At 44.7% G+C, this 22,146-nt stretch overlaps 1 protein-coding gene across 1 annotated transcript in view; it reads right to left on the bottom strand.

Moving 5' to 3' along the window:
- Positions 1 to 19,226, bottom strand: part of GLMN (glomulin, FKBP associated protein) — a 148,966-nt gene extending 129,740 nt beyond the window's left edge. The window contains exons 1-2 of the mRNA XM_086951669.1: positions 19,178 to 19,226; positions 2,439 to 2,469 (exon numbers count right to left, since the gene is read on the bottom strand). The gene's annotated coding sequence lies outside the window, so the exon portion shown is untranslated. The remainder of the gene's footprint in view (positions 1 to 2,438; positions 2,470 to 19,177) is intronic.
- Positions 19,227 to 22,146: the final 2,920 nt, after the last annotated feature.

Here is a 22,146-nt window from a genome sequence, read left to right as displayed (position 1 = left end):
ATCTGACTGCAGCATTAATGTTGTTAAGCCTTCACACGCCGCCTTCCTGTCCCAGATTGCCATGGAAGCTTTGGTTATGGGGGCGATAAGCCCTGTGGCCTGTGCTTTAAGGGGGCTAAGGGATCATCCATATGTGAAACTCTGCAACTGCCTGGACCGTGAAGCACCAATGTTTCTTCAAAGCCGATTCCAGAATGTACAGGTATTGTGCCGCCTGAAAGTACTGTGTGATATTAAGGGCTTCCATGCCTCCCTCTGATGGTGGCCTTTAGAGTCTTTTTAAAAGGAGCATTAGTTGTTGAATGTCCAACTCCTATCGCACATAGCGTTTGGCAATGTATGGCAGGCGTTGGACGCAAATCTGACCTTAACCAAACACTATGTGTAAAGGCCTGTGCTTCCAGCCCGCACCATGCATTACCTTTAACCGTGAGCAACAGGGTTTGGATACAGGGCCTGGCTGGTGGCCACACCCTGCATCCAGCCACTGTTCTGTGCTAAGAAGCTCTACAGTCAACCAACGGGCGAATGACTTAACATGCATTTTTAATGTGTGAATTCCTAGTATCTCTTGCCTTCCAGTTTGCAGATTTAGATCTATGAGGTTGTGCTCTATGCTAGTGTTTTTTCCTACCGCAATCAGTGACCTATATCTTTCGTAATCCATCTTCACCCGGACTGTCCTTCAGTCTAGCTTACAGCGGAGCCATATAAGTGTATTACATTTTCTGCTATTCATGAAACGTGGTTGCTCAGGAAAATGGCACTTATTTCCAAATTCAAATAGTGACTGCATACTTTCATTTTTTTTTAATTGACAAGTTTGCCCTCCACAAGATGCATTTTCCTACTTTTTGGAGTGCAATTTCCGCATCCCTCGGTACCTGTCCACCCTCTGCTATTGCCCAGATAGAGTCATTAGGTCTCTCGTTTTCGTTGTTAAGTTCACAAGTGAATGTTAATGTGATTCTAGTAACTTTTTTTAGTGTGAATTTCTGATGTTTTTTTTTTTATAGGTAACATTAGTGATTGAATGCTGAGCCACTACTGGTGTGCCCAACCAAAGCCGCACTAGCCGCATGATCGTGCTTTTTTTGAAAGGCGCAAATCGACCATTCACAAAGTTCGTTTTCTTATCATCTGTGTACTTTTACCAACCAGCTGAGGCAGAGACAGCAGTGGCCAAGCAAATGACAAACAATACAGAACAGGGAATCTGTATATCGAGGATATATGCACTGTCATTGAGAACATTATGGTGTGAAGATGTGACCTACGTACATTTTTTACTTAAAAAATTCATATGCATAAAATAATGTTGCAACCCAGTGGTTACTGTATTACAGGCACACATGCAAACCAGGTTCGTTGACTCAACCAATTCTATTGATATTACTTGCTACCATCTGCCCACCATCCCTCAGTTTTATGTCACATGTAATAGTTATTGTAAACCCCTACAGCATTCTATAATGTTATGGGACAGATCTCATTCTAATACAATGAAAAAAACAATCCTTCTGCTAACAACCTCCACCCACATGAAACAGAGGAGCATCTGCAGTGATTCAAAACAAAGATCCACCTCATGATTCCAGTCAAGATCTTGTCTTGCAAAAGTGTGCAAACCAATCATCAGCTCTGTAAAGTCCAAAACTCTCCATTTCATTGTCATTGTAAAAAGTAACCACGGGGTTGGTTGTTCATTCAATAATTGCTGAAGGAGTGGCTACAACAGGGCGTTCAGGTTCTAAGTGAGAATGTGTCCGTCTTGCCAGATTCCCTGCCTTTTTGCAGCACAATCATTAAGACACCGTTTTTTTCTGTTATGTATATTAATTTCACCTTAAATATAAGTATTTTAAATTACAACTCAAATTACTACTGGAATCACACTCAATTGCATCTGAGAGCCTACTCTTTACTATTCTTATTTCACCTTGCAAGAACAATTGTTTTCACATGGTTTGCATCTGCTTTGCATCAGAGCCTTGAGACCCTCACAGGTGAGTAGTGTGCTTTACAAATGTAATGATTGTTGATTAATTGATATTTGTGCAGAGGTCTTTTTATGATAGTCTCATTTTCAAGGCCAATTTTCTTTCTGGAAGTAAAAGATTTGCAAGGCTGGACATTAACTTTATTCGGTAGAACCCACCACAAGAACATGGTCTTGCAAGTTTCCATAAACACCTGTGCTCAAACAAAACATACTGCCGGCAACTGACATGTAATATTCTAGTATAACACCACTGTAACAAACTGTTCAAAAGCTACAATTTATAATAATTGTTACGTGATTTGTGTATAGTTGAACATTTCAAGGAAATTCCTTTTATCATTAGGTCATATAAGAGCTCAGAAAGTGCATATTGAGTTTCATAGATGCTTTTACCATACCTCCAACAAACAAAATCATTGTAGTCAGAAATACTCACAATTCCTTTTGATAAGACAGATTCCTCTGTCCTAGGAGAAGAGAAAGGGTTGTAAATCACAGTGCAATTCACAAGGATATATATGTTTTGAAGACATTGAGTATCATGTGGGTGTTTTTGCCGTGCTAGAAATGGCAATTAAGCAGTATCATATAGTCAAAACCTTGAAATCTGAGGAGATGGTTAAGAAAATTTTAGTATACGTAAAAAATTCAGGGTTTGAGTATATAACAATCAGCATCAAGATACATGAAAACATAGATCTATATACTTTGTCAGTTAGAACAACCTTTTAAATTGAATGCAAATGTATGCACCGCTTTCAAAATGCATCGTTTATAACCCCTCCCCTTGCAGAACGAAACTTTAGAGGTCTACTGTTGGGGACTATTGTTAGGGTAGCCAAATCATTGCGATATTCTTTTGCAATAAAAGAAGTTAACATTATTTTGTACCAGACTGAGGGCAAGGTGCCAACAAGGTAAGGTTACCGAGTCCTGCAACATATTTTAACTAGAGTGCCAAGGGTCAAGGCACTTGCTTTTGCACCCAGACCTTAACCTAAGCATTCTACAAAAACAGATATAAGAACATAAGGAGATTATCTTTGTGAGTCTATTGGGGCACGTGCTATCCCGTAAGTCAGTTACTAGATATTAGAGTGCTGGAGAACTAATTTCAAGAAACGTTTCAAGTGTTATTCACTATATGGGAAATATTCTCCCCTGTCAGAAAATTTCAAAGGAGTGGTGGATGGGGGAGTGTGTGTGTGTGTTTTCTACCTGTACCTCCAGTATGGTACTGTAGCCTGTTTGCTTTACAGGAATAACTTTGAGATAACCATTCCAAATCTAGAACTATGATGCTTTAAGTCGGTCTTTGCTAAATAGTGTACCTTCGGCATATAAGTTATGGAAAGTTCAATAAGGTTTCAAGTTATCAATTAATCCTTCTTGGAACAGAATGAAGCAATTTTGGAGGGAGATCTAAAACACATGAACAGTTGACCCTTAGCCCCATGGCCTTTTAACACATATGAGAGTCCTCAAACTGCATAATGCCTGTAAGTGTTATGTTATGCAGATCTGAAGAGCATATTATCACCCGGAAGGATATGCTGGCACTGAGCAGGTGCGAGTCTAAGCACACCTAGGTCCTAATAAAAAAGCCTTGTCTTCAACTTTTTGCAGAATTGAAGAAGTAAGGAGGAGGCTCTTATGTGTAACTGCAGGACGATCCATGTATTAGGAGCGCTATGGAGAAAGCTCGACCACCAGATCTGGTTTTCCGTATGCAAGGGATTTGTGCAAGTATGAGTCCAGACGAGCATAGGTGTCTGGAAGGTTTGTGAAAGCAGATGCGATTGTTGAGGTAGGTGTGGGTGAGGAGTTTGAATTATGCATGTTTGTGAATGGGGAGCCAGTGGAGCTCCTTCAGGTGTGGTGTGATGTCAGTGCAGCGAGGGAGGTTGAGAGTGATTCTGGCTGACGAGTTAAGAATGGCCTGCAGCCTTCTGGTGAGCTTTTTGTTGATGCCATCATAGAGTGTGTTCCCCTAGTCCAGCTCGCTTGTGAGCAGGACAAGGCTTGACAGTTTTCAGAGTTCTGATTGGGAGCCATCTTCCTCATCATCTTGAGGGTATGGAAGCATGAGGCGGTGACGCCATTGACTTAGACAGTTATGTCGTGTTTGCTGTTGTTGATGTTAGCGAGGTTCTTAGCGTGAGTGGTGGGTGTGGTTGTCTGTCCTAGCTCTGTTGGTTACCAGGTGGAGTCCCACAGGGATGCACTTGTGCCGAAGACCACAATTTCAGTCTGATCAGTGTTCAGCTTTAGACAGTTGGTTTTCATCCAGTCGGCGATTTCAGTCATGCAGGCATCAAACTTTATCTGGGTACTGTGCATTTGCCTGTGAGAGAGTGAATGAGTTGCGTGTCATCAATGTAGGAGAGGACGTTGATATCCTCAGATCACATGATGCTGGCTAGAAGCATCAGGTATGCGTTGAAGAGGGTTGGACTCAGACAGGATCCTTGCGGAACTCCACAGGTGAGGTCGCAGGTGTCCGAGGTATACGGTGCTAGACTTACTGACTGGGTCTTTCAGAGTACTTGCTCTTGGATAACAGCCATTGTTTGAGGCGGGGGAGAGAGACTGTGTTTAAATGTGCCAGAGAGGTCTAGGAGGATGAGGGCTACTGTGTCTTCTATGTCCAAAGTCAGGTGGATGTGCCGCGTCACAGCGATGAGGGCGGTTTTGGTGCTGTGGTTGGGACTGAAACCAGAATCAGTGGTGCCAAGTAGATGGTAGTCAGAATATTCGGTGAGGTGTCTGTTGATGATTTTCTCTAAGATCCTGGCCGAGAAAGGTAGAAGGAACAACTCTCTGTAGTTGGCGAGCATTGAAGAGTCGCAGAAGGTTTCTTCAGCAATGGAAGGACAGGTGCTTGTTTCCAAGAATCTGGAAGGTCGCATAAGAAGTGGATGTATTCAGAATGGGTGTGAGCAGGACACTAATGGGTTGCAGTCCCATGGAGTAGAAGTGGTGTGGGGGCAGGGATCCAATGGGGACCCTCAGTGGATGGACTTCATAGTGGCATCAGTTGCATCTGGGGTGATGATGGGCCAAGTGGCTAGCATTAGTTCCTTGAATAAGATCAGGAGGCATTTGGCAAGGTCTGTCTGGTTCGGTTGCGGGCTGAAGTTGTGGTAAATGGCGGTGATTCTGTGTGCGGGTCACAAAAATCTCTTTGAATCAGAATGTGTTCATACACTAAAATGAGTTAATTTCCTGCTGCCATTTCTGCCTCAAACATGAAACATATCACGTATCCTTATCTTTCTTAGACTTTGTGACCTCAATTATGAAGCAAAGGCTCAGCAGTATCCATCACCCCTCTAGTCACTTGTACAGTAGATGCAAGGTATCGCTGTTACAGAGGTTGGCCTTGTTCCTATTTTTTTAATAAGTGCTCTTCCACTGGACAAAACATTTTCTTCCATTATTCGTCTGCGTACATTCAGGGAATTTAGACTATATGATAATGGTAACCATATTTCTCTTCCAACTACAAATTTTCTGGCTCGACTTTGGCGACCTTTCTTGATACCCAAACCCACCCCTTTGTACCTAAGCAGCAAATGTGCGTAACTGGATGCCAAGACTTGGCACTGCAGTTTTCACAAGAGTATGTCCACTGCATGTATACTTCAAGTATGATGCCCTAAATGGGGAGGGTATGCTCAGTCACGGGTACTGAGAACACTGTCGCTGGAACCAAGTTATACCGGACTGAGGAGCCCTAATATGGAGAAAATCGGTCTTGGGCTGCTGGTGTTCTGGTTCAGGAAGGACATGGTTTAGCAGTTCAGGCTGGATAGTTCCTGCTTGGTAAAGACTGATTTGCATTTGGCTAAGTACAAACTGAGGAGCCATGGTATGCAGCATAACAATGGGCCTATACCAGCCCAAACTAATTATCAGTGGCTGAGATTAATGTAATCATTCCATCCATCCATTTGTGTATACTTTTTTAAAATAGTTTTTGATAGCGATTTTCATGATTATAACATTGCACATAGTGCAACACAACTGGGGGAGGATCAAGGTCACACACACAGGCAATAAACCCAAACAATAACATCATCACACCGTACAAAGATCCAGGCATATTACCTGGTGCATTTCTCTACATTTTGCACGATATTAACATGTGGTGCCACCCGGCCGGCTATAAGGTAACGTCAGGTTCTCGGCATGGTCCACAGGGCATCCACCAACCAGGGTCATGTCCTGCTGTGCCGCCACGTAAGTAACGAACAAGGCCCAGATGTCTCTCTGTCTTGATCGCTCGGGCATCAATTCCTAATATGTCTCAAGTTTTTCTTGAGAATAGGCCGTATCTGTCAACAAAGCTTGATGCTGAGGGGAAGTGCGTCTGCCCCCATGAATGGCAACCCTACTTTTGGCCAGCAGCAACAGTCCACTTTTGAATCGCCAGGGCAATAGCCTTCACACATTCTGGTAAAGTGACCAGAGGCTATCACTGAGAAGCATGCTCTATGATTGATGTGATTGTGTCAAATACCTCCAACCAGAATTGTGTAACAAAGGGCACTCTCAAGCAAAATGTAAGACAGTGGTGGTATGTGTGGCACACCGCAGGCAGCCCACATACTCTGCTAGGCTTATCCTGTACAACTGAAACAGCGTACGGGTCAGTTGCAAGTATTTGAAGTGTTTAACCTAAGTCTGAAATTTAGGGAAAGGGCTCCGGATTAAGTGCAGCAATACCGCCAATGCTCCTCACTGTACGGGGGGCAATGTCAGCCAGCCATGTGGAAAAAGCAATTGGAACATCAATCAGGGGTTTTCCCTACATTGTGGCACAGAAGTGAGTAATACGTTTGTATGAGGATGGATAAGTGATCATCAGATCATCAGCTCCAAGTTGATGTTGGGGGGGGTGCGGAGGGAGGGGGGGGTCAGCTGGTGGTAAGTGAGTAAGTCCAGAGGCGTGCAACCAGGATCGTCTAGTATGCATTGTGAGGTTAGAAAACGGCTCTCTGGCTATATATCTCTAAAGGTGTGAAGCTGTAAGTGCAACAAGTGTTTTTAGTTGCCAATGTCAGTGGTAGGAGGGATCATAAGGTGTCCAGCCAGCGGCACACTCTGCACGTGCAAGCAGCCAGCTCTCTGCGTGCTCGTAGGCAATTCCACACCCACACCGTACAGGCCACATTGTTGATCTAAGCAAGGGGCCACCTAGGGGGTAAGTATAAATCAGCAAGGAGCTACCTGATCGTGTTTAGGAGCCATATGAGGTTGGAACATGGTGGGGTTCAGCCAAACGCAGGCAAATTGAACCTGTGCACAGTAGAAGTAGAGGTCCATAATGTGGGCACCCAGTCCACCCTTGCTCGAAGGGGAGGTTCAGCACTTCCCATGTGACACAGGGCTTTCTACCAGCCTATGCCAAAGTAAGCTGGACCACAGTCGTTTTTGGAAGTGGGCCATAAGCCCCAGCAGCAGACCGATACGCAAGTACAAACATGCAGGAAACACCAACATTTTGGCAATGACAATTCTCCTTGCGATTGATAACGACAGCAACATCTACATGGGCACATGGTCCTCCAACAAAGTCATGAATCTGCCATAGTTAGCCCTCCAGGTGGCGAGATACCAGACAGGTGGCTTCGCCCATTGCAGAGCGTATTCAATATCTAAGGGTTGCGTGCCTGCTATGAGTGGGAACAAAACTAATTCAAAGCAGTTAGTAGTAATCCCAGCCTGTACACCAAAATAAATTATTTCACGGGTGACCGGAAAAATATTAACATTCGGTTCTATGATATATATGGTGATGTTGTCCGCGTATACAGAACTTAGGGTTCTTCTGGTGGTAAAGGCCAGTCCTATATGCGAGTGATGTTTCCTTAGTCTGGCAGCCAGGGGCTCTATGGCAACGGCAAATAGTATAAGTGACAAAGGGCACCCCTGCCAAGTTACCCTGGAGATAGTGAGAGGAGGGGTTATCGTACCATTGTCACGCATAGAGTCCGTGGGTTGCGAGTAAAGTAGTTTAATCAAGCGCAGGTAGCCATCACTTAGCCCTATGCCGGAAAAAAGAGCAAAGAGATATGGTCATTCTAGAGAGTCGAACACCTTAGTGGTGTCGAGCAGGACTGATGTGGCACTTCGGGTTTCAGCAACGGTACCACCAGCGCCTCCCTCATTGATCTGGGCAGGTACCCCAATCGTCCAGCCTCCGCATACACCACCAATAGTCTGGGCGCCAAAATATCTACGTATTTCTGATAAAATTCGATCGGCAGGCCATCTACCCCAGGTGTTTTTTTCCTTGCCATGTGTTTAATGGCCACCCTAATTTCGGTTAGCGTTATAGGCCCTCCTAACTCCTTTGCATCGTCTTCATCTAGCACTGGGAGCTGAACCGAATCCAGGTAATCCCTGATTTCCGAGGCCTCCACTTCTAAGTGGCATTCATACAACTTCGCGTAATAAGACCGAAAACGCTCCATCACGGCTGCCTGCGAATAAACCATCTCTCCTGACTCAGTTTTTATGCTCATAATTGGGCAGCCTCTGATTTCCGGATTAGCTATCCTGGCAAGTAGCGTACCTACTTTATCCCTATCGGCATGCGCTTTAATGGCATATTGCTTATAATCATAACTCCGCAGCCGTTCCGTTTCAGTCGCCACTACCTCTTTGGCCTCTAATAACCGGGCTTGTAAGTCCGGTCGTTCTGGTCTACGCCGTTCCAGGTCCCTTAATACCTCCTCCGCTTTTGCAAGTGCATTAAAAACTGACGTTCGTGCATTCGAGAACCTTCCCATGCATACTCCTCTCACCACCACTTTCATTGCATCCCATTCTGTGGACCTAGTATTGGCTGAACCTTCGTTTTCCTCAAAGTAGTATTCTATGCCCCGCTGAACCGTATCACTAAACACAGAATCTTCTAAGGTGTCAGGTCTAAGCCGCCATGTTGGAACTGCTGATCTCGCACGTTGCCACTGCACTAATATCAATAAGGGATTGTGATCTGAGATGGTCCTGGTCAGGTATTCTGAGTGGGTGACCATGGCAGCCAGGGAGCCACTACATAAGACCGAGTCGATCCTAACGTGTAGCGCATGGAGGGCCGAAAAAAAGGAATAGTCCCTACTGTCAGGATGTAGCTCCCTCCATACATCCAGCAATCCCCACCTCTCCTGCCAATCATTCCTATGTGCGGCTAATCTGCGTACCGGGGAGTCAACCAGCGGTGGGTGCGACCTATCGAGTGCCACATTAGTAATCGAGTTGAAGTCCCCTCCTAAGATCACAGGGCCCGCCAGGAAGGAGGCCAGCGAGCTCGTAAGGCCATCAAAAAAATGAGCCTGATCAACATTTGGGGCATATATACTGCATAAAACCACATCTCTGCCATATAACCTCCCCTCCACCGCCACATATCTACCCTCAGGGTCCACCCACTGGTTCATAACCTGGAACGGTATGCCCGCCCTTACCCATATCAGCACCCCTCTAGCAAACGCTGAATAAGTGGTGCCAAATACCTGCCCCCACCACCTCTTCTGTAGTGCAGTGCATTCTTGTTTAGTCAAGTGAGTTTCCTGTGACATTGCAATCTGAACACCCCGCCTCACCAGATAAGCATGCACTTTGTGGCGTTTGACCATTGTCCGCAGTCCCCGGACATTCCATGTTAGGCATTTCAAATTAGGTAACGTCCCCATGGTAATCAGTACTGTACCAATTCAGTTGCAACCAATTGCTGCCCACATCGTTGCAGTTGCTGCCCCCCAAAATAACTGTTGAAACAAAACCCCAAACCCCACTCCCCAGGACAGAGCCTAATAACCCAGTTTCAGCCCTGTTCCAAACCTGTAGCACAACACACATCAGACTAATCTGTGGTCGTCACCACAGAAGGCCTTAAGGGCCACAAGGGGGGTGGATTATCGCCGACCCAGGGCAGGCAGAGCCCCCCGCCCCGCGCTTCCCATCCCGCACTGCTTATACACCACCATACCTGCCAGCCCTTCAAGCACTAGTAGAGTCTGCCCCGGTAGAAACAACGATATCGGCAGTCCCAATCAAGAGTCACTCATTAAAGAGTCCATCTGATGTCTGTGGGTAACCGCAGGGCCCTTCGAACTCTCCGCCTCCGATAGTTCTTCTCCAGTTCTGCCTCCGTCCTCACCAGAGTCCGATTCAACTAGTTCCCTCTCCTGTTGCGACCTTGTGATACTCGCTGTTGCTGCCAGCGCCCCCTTCTTATCCGCGGCCATCTGACCCTCCCGCTCCGCTCTCTTGAGCTTGTTTCGAGAACGGATTTGTTGCGATTTTCGGATCTGGAGCGGTTTGGGTCTCTCCCGTTGATTCTTACCAGTCCGGTCCGTGCCGGCTCGATACAACTCAAGCCACAACCACGCTTCATCAGGGGTCTGGAAGAATTGGGTGTTCCCATCCAGAATAACACGTAGCTTAGCTGGGAAGAGTAAAGAGTATTGAATGCCTTCTTCCCTCAACTCCTTTTTAACCGCTAGGAAGGACGCTCTGCTCTTTCGGACTTCCTGTGTATAATCCGGGAGGATCGTAACACGACTATTGTCCACCTGAAAGGGGCCCAACGTGCGAGCTCTTTGTATTAATAGGTCCCGATCTTTGTAGTGCAGGAGTTTCACCACCATTGGCCTAGGTGGTCGGCCTAGCGTCGGCGGGCGAGCTGGTACCCTGTGTGCCCGTTCCAGGGAGAAGAAGGGAGATAGGCCCTCTGGCGCCACCACCGTCCTGAGCCAGTTCTCCATATAGGCCACTGCGTCTTCCCCTTCAATTTTCTCCGGAAAGCCTACAACCCTCACGTTGTTCCTCCGATTACGACTTTCCGCATCCTCTGCTCGTCTCTCCAGTGTGTCCAGGCGGCTGAGGATATCCGTAATTTTATGTTCCGCGGTCACCACCGCCGGTTTCAGGTCTTGAAGCAATTGTTCATGGTCTTTCACTTTGTCCGATAGCTTGGCATGATCCGCTCTCAGGAGACCCAGCCCTGTGGCGACCTGTGCAATGTCCTGATGTAAAGCCTCCTTAGTCGCAGTTATTGCTTCCAAAATGGTGTCCAATCGCTGGTTCAGCCTCTGTTCCTGCTCCGTCACCAACGGGGAAGCCCGGGCCTCACCATCTCGGGTCAGCGCAGTCGAGTCGTCCCGGCCCTGTTCCACGACGGCGGCCCCGCCAGCAGCCGCCATCTTAGTCAATTCGGGCGTCGTCATACGGCCGCCGCAGGCCTTCCTCCCGGCCTCGTGATCCCCGTCTCGGGAGCCGTGCCCTCTATTGTCGGTCTCAGAGCAAACACCCCAACTGGTCCTCTCCGGCAGTGCCAACAGCCTCTGGGTGCCGGGGCCGCCCGTCTTACAATCACCAAGGCCGGGGTTAGGGAAAGGGGAGGGTAGAGGCGGATGTCGTGTAAGCCGTACAGCAGTCCAACGCGGGCCTCCGCACTTCCGAGTCCACTCCCCAGACCCGTTCAGGTGGGCCCTAGCTTCACCAGCCCTATTGAAGGAGGCTCACACTTCAGTCCGATTCCGGGCTGCCTCGTCCCTTGCGCAGAGACCGCCGTCCCTCTACGCCGCCATTTTCTTCCTTCACGGCGCAGCACCTCCGGCCTCCACTTTCGGGTCTCAGCGGTACATTCGGTCTCCCGAGAGCTCTCAGCTGCTCTCCGATGTTTCCTCAGCACTTAGCAGAAGGAATTCGCTGTTCCGGGGACGCCAAGGGTGTAGTTTTCAGGAGAAATAGCGGGACAATGCGCGGAGCTGCAAGCTCACGCCGCCATCCCGATCGGCGTCCAAGCCACGCCCCCTTGGGAGGGTCCTCTTGCATGCTTGGCTTAGATGTATGATATGGAACATGGGCTGGAAAATCGCGACAGCTCGGTCACATCCTATGTATATCGGGAGGGGAGTTGTGCTCGACACTCCCCCTTATGGGTGTTCTCCGTCGATGGTTGATTCCTTGGTATTTTACTGAGGATTTTTTACAGGGAGTTCGGGATGGCTTTAGCGTGTTGGGGTTGCTGAAGTGGGTGGGGGGTGTTTTGGTGGAAGGGGGGGTTGGGGTTTGTTCATGTGGCCAGACAGTCACTCGTTGCCCTAGATATTGCTCGTGATTTTTGTTCATCTCCCAGACATGAGGTAGATCTCCTAATCACCATGCTTCTGTATCCACTATGCACAGTGCTGGTACGTTGATCTCTTGCCTAACATGGAATGTGCAGGGGCTAAACTCGCCCAAAAAGATCCGCCAAGTGCTGGCTCACCTAGACCGCCACCACATTAGCATTGCCCTTTTACAGGAAACGCATTTAACACAATATAATGATGAACTAGTTGGGGCCCGCTGGGCCAGTTTTCGCCTTGCCTCCTCCTATTCCTCCTACAGCCGAAGAGTCCTCACACTGATCAAAAAGGGTATCACTTAGAAAGCTCATCATACACATACTGACTCTGCAGGCTGTTATGCACTTGTACACGGCACCCTAGCAGGCGAACTAGTCACTATTGTTAACTGCTATGGTCCCAATATAGATGACCCTGGCCTATTTGAAAGTCTTCTTGCGGTCCTGCGGGCCTGGCCAGAAGCAGCAATTTTCGGGGGGGGGGGGGGGGGGGGGGCCTAAACAGGCATCTGGACCCCTGCAAAGATAAGTCTAGCGGCAGAGAGGGTCATTCACCAGGAGCAGCTCAAGTCATCAATTCCGGGCTGGAGGAATTTGACCTGCTGGATATATGGCGGCATAGACATGTAGGAACTCTTGCAGGCACGCACATTTCCTCTGCACATGCCAGTTGGTCCCGCCTCGACTATTGGCTGGTGAGCGAGGGGGTGGCAGGCTGGGTGTCAGACGTAGAAAATCTGCCACGCACTCTCTCTGATCACTGTCCTGCGTTACTCACCCTCTGTGTTCCTGCGAGGATTCCTAGACCCTTCACTTGGCACTTCCGATCTGAGTCTTTATTGGACCCTCTTTACTTAGAAACTATTCGCGAGCCCATTACACAATATTTTGTCAACAACAAGGGATCTGTGGACAGTGCTGGAATGCTCGGGGAGGGTTTTAAAGCCACCATTCGGGGCAATTGCATCAGTACGACAGCCGGCATATTGAGGGACATAAGGGGTCAGCTTGCAAAGGTCGAGGCCACACTGACCCGGCTGTAGTGCGAATATGAATGCCCTCCAAGTGAGCTGACTCTGGCATCCCTTAAGGAAGCCATACTTGAGCATGCAACACTGGCAGAGGAGGAAATACGCTATCTCTCCAAGAGATCCATGGCTCGCTCCTATGAGGAGGGTGGGGGACCAGGTCATCACTTAGCTATGAAAATCTCACAGCGCCTACAACAGAACACAGCGATACAAAAGGGGATGATGGACGGAGCGTTTGAGCCAATCAAACACTCACCCACAGTCAACTGATCTGGGTTTAATCCATCACCATTCTTTAGCTCACTCAGCCACCCCAGTTCAGACATGGCCATATGCAAATCAGTCTGACCCTGTGCCTCATGGGAACAGTCCAGCCCGAACTGCCAAGCCATGTCTTCCCTGGACCGTAAACAAGCATCCTGGGACCGGTTTCGGATTCATAATGCTCATCAGCCAGGCTATCTTGAATCCAGTGGCCAAGTGAGCAAGGGACTCACGTCTGAGCATACCCTGCCAACTTGGGGCGAACAAAGCGATACAAGAGGGGATGATGGACGGAGTGTTTGAGCCAATCAAACAATCACCCCCAGTCAACTGATCTGGGTTTAATCCATCACCAATCCAGTGTTTGATTTGCTCAAACGCTCCGTCTATCATCCCCTTTTGTATCGCTTTGTTCGCCCTAAGTTGGCAGGGTATGCTCAGATGTGCAAGATTTGTTTCTCAATGGCACGTTCTTAACGCCTGCGGACACCGATTATATCCAACACAAATCATTATTATACACGTTCACACTTTACAGACTGAAAGGAGCGATGCAGGCACACTTCCCGACGTTTCCTATGGAGCCTCTGTCATTATTGGCTTTGTACACTTTACTCACTGCCCCCACTAGACACAAACTCGTCACTAACTTGTGCCGAGCTGCCAGTTTAGATGGGGAACTTCCCGAGAAGAAGAGCCTCAGAAAATGGAACGAACACCTAGACCCACAGCTCACCCAGGACGGCTGGGAACACTGCTGCTCATTAACTGGTGCACTTGCATCCAACGGGAATCTCCGCATCATACATTTTCGATACCTACATCAGACCTACCACACACCTCACAGGTTTTTTAAATATGGTCTTAGGGAATCAGACGCCTGTACACGTTGCGGTACTTTCAGTGCAGACTTTTGGCACCTCGCCTGGTCCTGCAACAAGGCGAGAAACTACTGGACTGCAGTAACTGAAACATTGTCCAAAATTATTGGGGTTGTCCTGACTTGCTCCTCACAGGTGTGTTTATCGGACCTGCTCCCATTTTTGAAAGGTACTACAGGCAAACTAGCTTTACTGGCCTTACTCATTGATAAACGGCGAGTAGCGATGGTATGGGACAGCAGACGGAGTCCTACAGTCGCACAATGGCTCAAAGATCTGACTTATTGCAGAGAAAATGTAGTATTGTAGTATTGTATGCAGACCAACTGATATCTGGGAGCCCTTGCTGATATATTTACGTTCTATTGCTCCGACTGATACTGCTAGCACTGTGACTGTATAAACGTTGTCAATATTGATGCAAGTGATGTAGTATAGCTGTTTTTGTACTGTAACAACTGGAGTTTACCCTTTATATCTGTGTTTATATGGCCACGTTTTTCTCTTTTACTTTGCAAGCAATATTCCTTGTCTTACTGTAATGTAACTGGATTGCATTGTAGTTCTTGTATTACATATGATGCTTTGAAAACCATAAATAAAAAAAATAAAAAGCACAAAAAAAGTATTTAAAGAATTGAGGTTTACCTAGGGATAACTCCTTTGCCAGTTTCTCAAATATTTTGATATTGCTTGAAACCCAAAGGTCGTTTAGCTGGGAGAAGCCAATTATTTGGTCTTTGAGTCATGCCCACTTTCTCAAGGAAGTGTTGTATCAGCAGACATAGGATTTGGTTTTTAAACGGTAAGGACTTTTCATATGTTCATCAAACACTTTTTTACTTGAGACTTGCATCCCAATGGATGCCTTTGTTAAGTATAATTGATCTGCATAACAGCCTTACAGTTCTGTTGTGCAACATTTGGGAAGGGCATTAATATAGGTAGTTTCAATACAATAGCCCCAACTACTGGTGCCCTGTTGGATAGTTCCTAAACTGGCTCTGTTTTTTTAATGGCTCCTAGGTGGTACTGGGAAGGCTTCACTTTAATATTAGCCATGGGGATGAATATGAATACCCACAACACTTTATTTTTCCAAACCAGTGCTCAACAGAAGATGGTGAATAAAAAATAAATCTTGCGCCAGCTGGTGAAGAATCTCCTACAAGGAGAAAGTATGTCATTTTGTAGTTCAGGCATATCCCTTTTTGGGGCCAAGCCTGCGAGAGCATGTGCTCTTTCTGGCGAGTCACTATTGTTTCCAAAAAGGGCTTTGAGCCCGCCCACTGCTTACCATGTTTGCTTCAGTGTCCCTCTTCTTTTCAGCCTCCTCAACCAGCCAGCGCAGGCCCAACGTCACTTTCGATTTTTTGTGTGGGGCAGGGACCAAGCACAGATTGATTCAAGTCAATCAGTGCCCAACCACTGCTCCTGACATGATGTTTTTCTTGACAAAAAAACCTGTGGACCGTTGCAATAAATGAGCAAATTGTCTAGTGTTGGCTAGCAAGAGGCACTGGGGTGTTTGTGAAATCAAGAAGCCCTGTGGAATCTTTACATGGCAATATTTTGCACTTTTCTCAATACAATAGAATAAATTAGATTCATTTTCCCTGGTATCTACAGCCCACGGGATGTTGACCTAAGAATTTTGTTTTACAGATAATGTTTTTTTAACAGTTGTGCGCAATCATGCAAAGTGCCAGCACACAAAGGAATTAGACAAATCATGTTTAATCTGCGCACATTTTCCAAGAATATGTCTGCATTCATTAATTTAGTATAGCTACCAAGCAGTTACATATCACATGTGGCACACTCAGTAGTCCGCAGCACTTTGAATTCTCGGACGTGTAGGTTCGTTTTTAACACAGTAAAGAAAGGTTAAAAAAACGAGCATGCGAAATGTTGATGGCTTTTAAGTCAACGCTGGTTATTGGTGTCCTACATGGGACGTAATGCAGGTATGATGCTATCATTCTAGAGGTTAGTATAGAACACCTCTGGATTATAACGTACATGCGCAAGAAGCTCATCCAATGCAGATGTTTGCATTCTGAGACACAAAATACTGGATTTGCAGTGTGACGAGCAGGTCTACAGGTCTCAGAGCTCTCATGCATGAACCTTGGAAACGGAAGAGCTCTGACGTATCTCGCCATTATTTAAATGTTTCCAACTTGTGAGACGTCACATTCTCTGGTCATCTTGAAGTGCCTGACGAGTGAAAATATGCACCAGCACCAGAGCCCTGCCAAAGAGGGTTCAGTGTGCATGATGTTAGGAGCTAAGCCCCACTTGAGTCTCTGCTTTTCGCGTCTTTAGTAGTCCGTAAGGATACGTCTCTCGGACTTCTCATAACCAAACTGCACTATGGAAACGTTTTGAATAATAAGCAAGCAATATGTTTAGGAATGACATTTTAATAATGGCCTGAAATTGAACGAAGAATTAAGGAGATAATGACATTATACAACGCATTATGAGATTAAAGACACATTATGCATTTCATTCAATTACATTATTTTTGATGACTTCACGAATTCATGCAACAGCTATCCGGGCATTTAACGGATATAAAATTCAAAGCTTTCTTTCTTGTTTTAATTTGATTTCTATGGTCAAACAGGACATAACACTACACAGAACAGATTAACTAGGTAGCTAAAATGACAGATATGACATATTAGTTTCACCCTGGAAGCATCTTTTTCTGCATAAAAAGTACCTAGCAGAATACGACATTGCAACTATTTTAGGTCTCGCCTGCATGTGCTCTTGCTTGGGAGAGATATTGTATATAACAAGGGGCTTGCAGCCAGCTAATTGCTTAACATTTGTTGGCTCCACTGTCACTCTTATTTGCCACATTCTAATTCGCCAGCGCATGCTGGCTTAACTTGCTGTTCTTTCGGCTGGAGCATGGATCAAGTACTGATTGCTTCAGTTTGACTGCTGTCCTTCCGCTGAGCACGCTAAGATTGAGGTACTACTTTTACCTTTTCTTCTTCCCTGTTGTCCTTGTCAAACCTTGTGACACTTGTAGCTATGTTTTACAGTGCCACATGCACTTCAAAGAAGGTATTTTCTCATTTGAGACTGATGTTTATTGAGACAACAGACGTTATCTGTTTTTATTGTAAAAACAAATGTAATCTGCTTCCAAATGTATTTTCACTGAGGCATGGGCACAATTGCTTTCTTTATGTAATATACATTTTTTCCAAAGGTCATATTTTGTTTTTCATTTTCACATATAGAGAGATTAACTGATTTGTGCAGAATCACAGGGGTGTTGTGCCGAGACCTACCAAGCATTGGCAAAACCTACTGGTCTTGCCTTTGAGACTATTGGCTCTGCCATTGCCTTTTATTCATGATGCATGATGATACAGCATGTGCATTGCCGACGTTGGCAATGATTTGTAGCCATGTGGTATAGCTAAATAACTGCTGTTAAGCCCTGCTGAAAATAATAACAAAAAAAGACTATGATGCATCCAGCACTAATGTACTTTTACAAAAAGAAAAGTTAATTAGCTCTTGCTGCTTATTAGGGCTTTCTTAAATTAGATTCAGCCACACTTCAAAGCATCCGCGCTACTATACAGCATTGCTACAAAACATTGCCAAAGCCAATGATTGTTTTTTTCATGTCATGTCTTTGTAAAGATATCAGTATGTACATTTGCCTAAAGTAACAAGGACTGAAAATTCCTAAATAGAATTTCTCTAAGGTCCACTGATACCATACTGACTTGAATATGTAAGTGTGGTCCAAAGGAAAGCTGGAAATCCTTTGAAATCTATTTTCATATCCACAGGTAAGAAAACAGCAGAACCCCTACGGTTTCAAGTTCTAAAATCACCTCCACATTAGAACTAAGAGACCAAGTTTAAGTATTGGCCCACCAAATGTTGGCACGTCTGAGGATGCTAAAGATGTTTCCTAAACATCCGATTGCCAAATCCCCTTCTTTTACTGTCAATCCTATGAGTAATTTGTGCAAACACTTATCTGACTTCATGCCAATCACATGTGTCACACAAGTCAAACCATTATTTCCCCAATTCCCACATTAGTTCCTATAAAATCATAATCTATTTTAAACTTTAACTTCAGTCTGCCACTGATACTTCACATCACAAATGCCCAAAAAAGCAAGACTATGAACCTCACTAGTACCCTCATGGGTGTGGAGTACACTAAAAACATGCTTAAAATCATAAAAATACATACAACTTCTATAAATATTATTGGCACTATTGACACCAATGCAACCGAGAAGGACAACATTATCCTCACCTATAAGGACTAGAGGACTCAGTCAATCGAGATGAGAAAGATGAAAGTATACAAACTGCTTTAAAGTGGCTTTGAGGTGACATGTTACCACCATCCAAGTTAGCCTTAGTCTAAATGATATTTATTATTTATTTCAATAAATAAATATTGAATATATTTAAACTAGGACAATATGCCTTAGCACGTAGTAACTTTATGATTTTGGGCTTTGGATATCTTTAACTGATATTTCTAGGATACATTTTGTAGTTCATAAGAACATCTTTTATTTAAAGAAAATAGAATTGTCAGGAGTTGTTTAAATTACTAATACAAATACCTTTTGTTCCACCTAAGTTCTTGAAAAAGTGAAAAAGAAGTTAGGAAGTTAAGGTGTTAGTTACTATCCAAATGAGGATTAAACAAGCTTGGCCATAAATCTTGTAGTCTTATATGTTCATGCTATAGAGTGTACAAATCTATTAATAAACACAAAATGTTATTGATTATTAAACAAAGAAATACTAAAGGTATACTAAAAGTACCATTGCTTGATCATTTCCTTACCTTTTTAGTAATATTTCAATATGTGCCAGGTTACATTGTAGTAGAAACGAGGGGCTAAATAGAAAAATACAAACATGCATGTAAAGAAGCTGAATCAACAATGCTAAATGAAGCATAAACAGAAATTATTTCTATTTGAGAAAGTAATATTAGCTTGAAACACACAATCAAAAGAAGATCCAGGATACAACCTTTTCATTAAGGGTGGGCGTAGTTGGCGGAGTACCACTACATGGAATTCTGCGGAGTTGAACAAAAACACCGTGACCTCCGCTCTGCAACTCCGTTCCGTCTCATGCCAATTAATAAAACAGAAACCGCACATACCTTTGATAATATAGTCATCTCACAAAAGTGAAAATGAAAATACAGCAAGCAGTGAGAGAGGTGATGATTTTGGGGTTCTCCCTAACCTAGGGAGAGAACCAAGCAGATGCCCTGAACACAAAGAGCACATCATGCTGAATGATTCAGTGGTGGTCCCATCCTCCTAGGACCACCCCAAGCACAGTCAGTTATGGGCAAAAATACAATCCCAACCAAAGGCCCTGCAAAGCATTATGGGACGAGATTCTAGAGTGCAGTGAATATTATAGTATCCAATATCAAAACATTCCTCAAGAGGCAGACTCTCCCGGCTAAGCTAAAAGCTAATACTATAATATTTACTTCACTCTAGAATCTCACCCCATAATGCTTTGATGAGCCTTTGGTTGGCATTGCATTTTTACCCATAACTTTGCTTCGGGTGGTCCTAGGAGGATGGGACCAGCACAATCGTTGAGCATGATATGCTCTTTGTGTTCAATGCATCTGCTTGGTCCTACCCCTAGGTTAGCGGGGACCCCAAAATCATCACCTCTGTCATTGCCTGATATTTTTCAAAGCTCACTTCTGTGAATTGGTGATATGCTTTTTAGTGTGTAAAGGTAAAATTGTTTTATCATAGGGTTAGGGGTGCAGTAGCTTACTCCAGAGTTTTGGCATGAATTCTGTGTTCGTGAAACTCGACTCATCTCATCTCAATTAATAAAACAGAAATCTCACATACCTTTAGTAAAACAACAAATCACTATCTTTACATGCTGAAATGCATATAGTCATCTCATAAAAGTGAAAATTTAAATAAAGCAAGCAGTGAGAGAGCGGTGATGATTGTGGGGTCCTCTCTAACATACGGGGAGAACCTAGCAGATGCCTTGAACACCAAGAGCACATCATGCTGAACGATTCGGTGGTGTCCCATCCTTCCAGGACCACCCGAAGCACAGTGAGTTATGGGCAAAAATACAATCCCAACTAAAGGCCCTGCAAAGCAAAATGTGATGAGATTCTAAAGTGCAGTGACAATTATAGTATCCAATATCAAAACATTTCTCAAGGGGCAGGCTCTCCCGGGTCAGCTTAGAGCTAATACTAAAATATTCACTGCACTCGAGAATCTCGCCCAATAATGCTTTGCTGGGCCTTTGGTTGGCATGGTATTTTTGCCCATAACTTTGCCTGGGGTGGTCCTAGGAGGATGGGACCACCACTGAATCGTCCAGCATGATATGCTCTTTGTGTTCCAAGGAATCTGCTTGGTCCTCCCCCTAGGTTAGGGGTGACCCCAAAATTATCCCCTCTCTCAATGCCTAACATTTTTCAAAGATCACTTTTGTGAATTGGTTATATGATTTTTAGCATGTAAAGGTTAAGTTGTCTTATCAAACAGTTGTGGGTGCAGTAGCTAACTCCGCTACGTGGCAGAGTCGAAATTCTTGCATGAATTTTGTGTTTTCAATGTAATGCATAGTTCACAAATCTCCGCAACCTTCCCTAGCGGAGCGGAGCTCATTGCCCACGGTTACTTTTCATTCCTCATATTTGTACTACCCATGTTTCCTTCGTTCTTACAAGTCAGGATACATTGCAGTTTCTGGAGATTCTGAGGTGTGGGCCAAATATCGAGATACATGTTCTACTTCTATAGTTCGCCAAACATGACATCCCTGACTAGGACCAAATACACATATCATCTTGAGACATACCACCACATCATGCATCACCCCAACTCAAAAACCTATCATAACATGCTCTAATCCATCTTTTTTTCAAAATATACTAAAACTTTGCACGACATTAAAGAAAGACTCCCTATCAGCCATGCATCTACACATCCCAGAAAGAAACAGTACAAAATGCCAACCCTTACAAAAACTGGACAACCAGTACTTATTTCAAAGAACAGAATCTCCTAATCCTTAATCCTATTCTGATGCCCCCGTTCGAGACAAACAAAAAACAAAATAAATCAAGCTCCCAGTGAATAGCTTCACTAATCAAAACATTCTACTCTTCTCAGACCTTCATAGACTTGGGGGCCTCACCAAACCTGCTTTAGCCCCTCTCTGAAGTCCATTACATATGGTGCAGCACGTCTCATCAAAAGAGTTAAGGGAGAGTAGGAGCACATCACCCCCTTCAAAAAGACCTTTATTGACTTTCACCTGGCGCTTGGAAATAACTTAAAAATAAGGTCTGTATCTCTAACTATAAAGAATGCACTTTGCAAAATAGGGAGAGAGAAAGATTTATTGGGACAACTCCCACCTCTTAATCGAATTAACAAAAATAAAAAAAGCCAGAGTACTTAATCGGGTCTTCCCAAACAGCTTCAAGAACCGGACACCATCGACGAGCAAAATTCAGAGTCAATGTTATTTGTCTCCTGTAAAGACATAAAATATCGCCTTCTTAGAATGTACCTAAAAGAGTAATTGTAGCTCCTAAACCCGACCCTTATCAAACTAATTTGCAATTTTCTCTACTAGCATGTTAAGCGCTCAGTTAGCCATGTAGCTAGGTCAACTCAATATAAATACTAGATGACTCTTAAACACCTGCAATGGGAGGTGGTTTTGGCTCTTTGAAAACAAAACAAGTGTTGCTCCTGGAAATCCAAGTTTGCTTACAATCCGGTCACATGA

The sequence above is a fragment of the Lissotriton vulgaris genome, unplaced genomic scaffold (genome assembly GCF_964263255.1).
Source record: "Lissotriton vulgaris unplaced genomic scaffold, aLisVul1.2 SCAFFOLD_1729, whole genome shotgun sequence".
NCBI classification, from domain to species: Eukaryota; Metazoa; Chordata; class Amphibia; order Caudata; family Salamandridae; genus Lissotriton; species Lissotriton vulgaris.
Note: the sequence above shows the minus strand (reverse complement) of the source record. Positions and strands in the feature narration are given on the sequence as shown.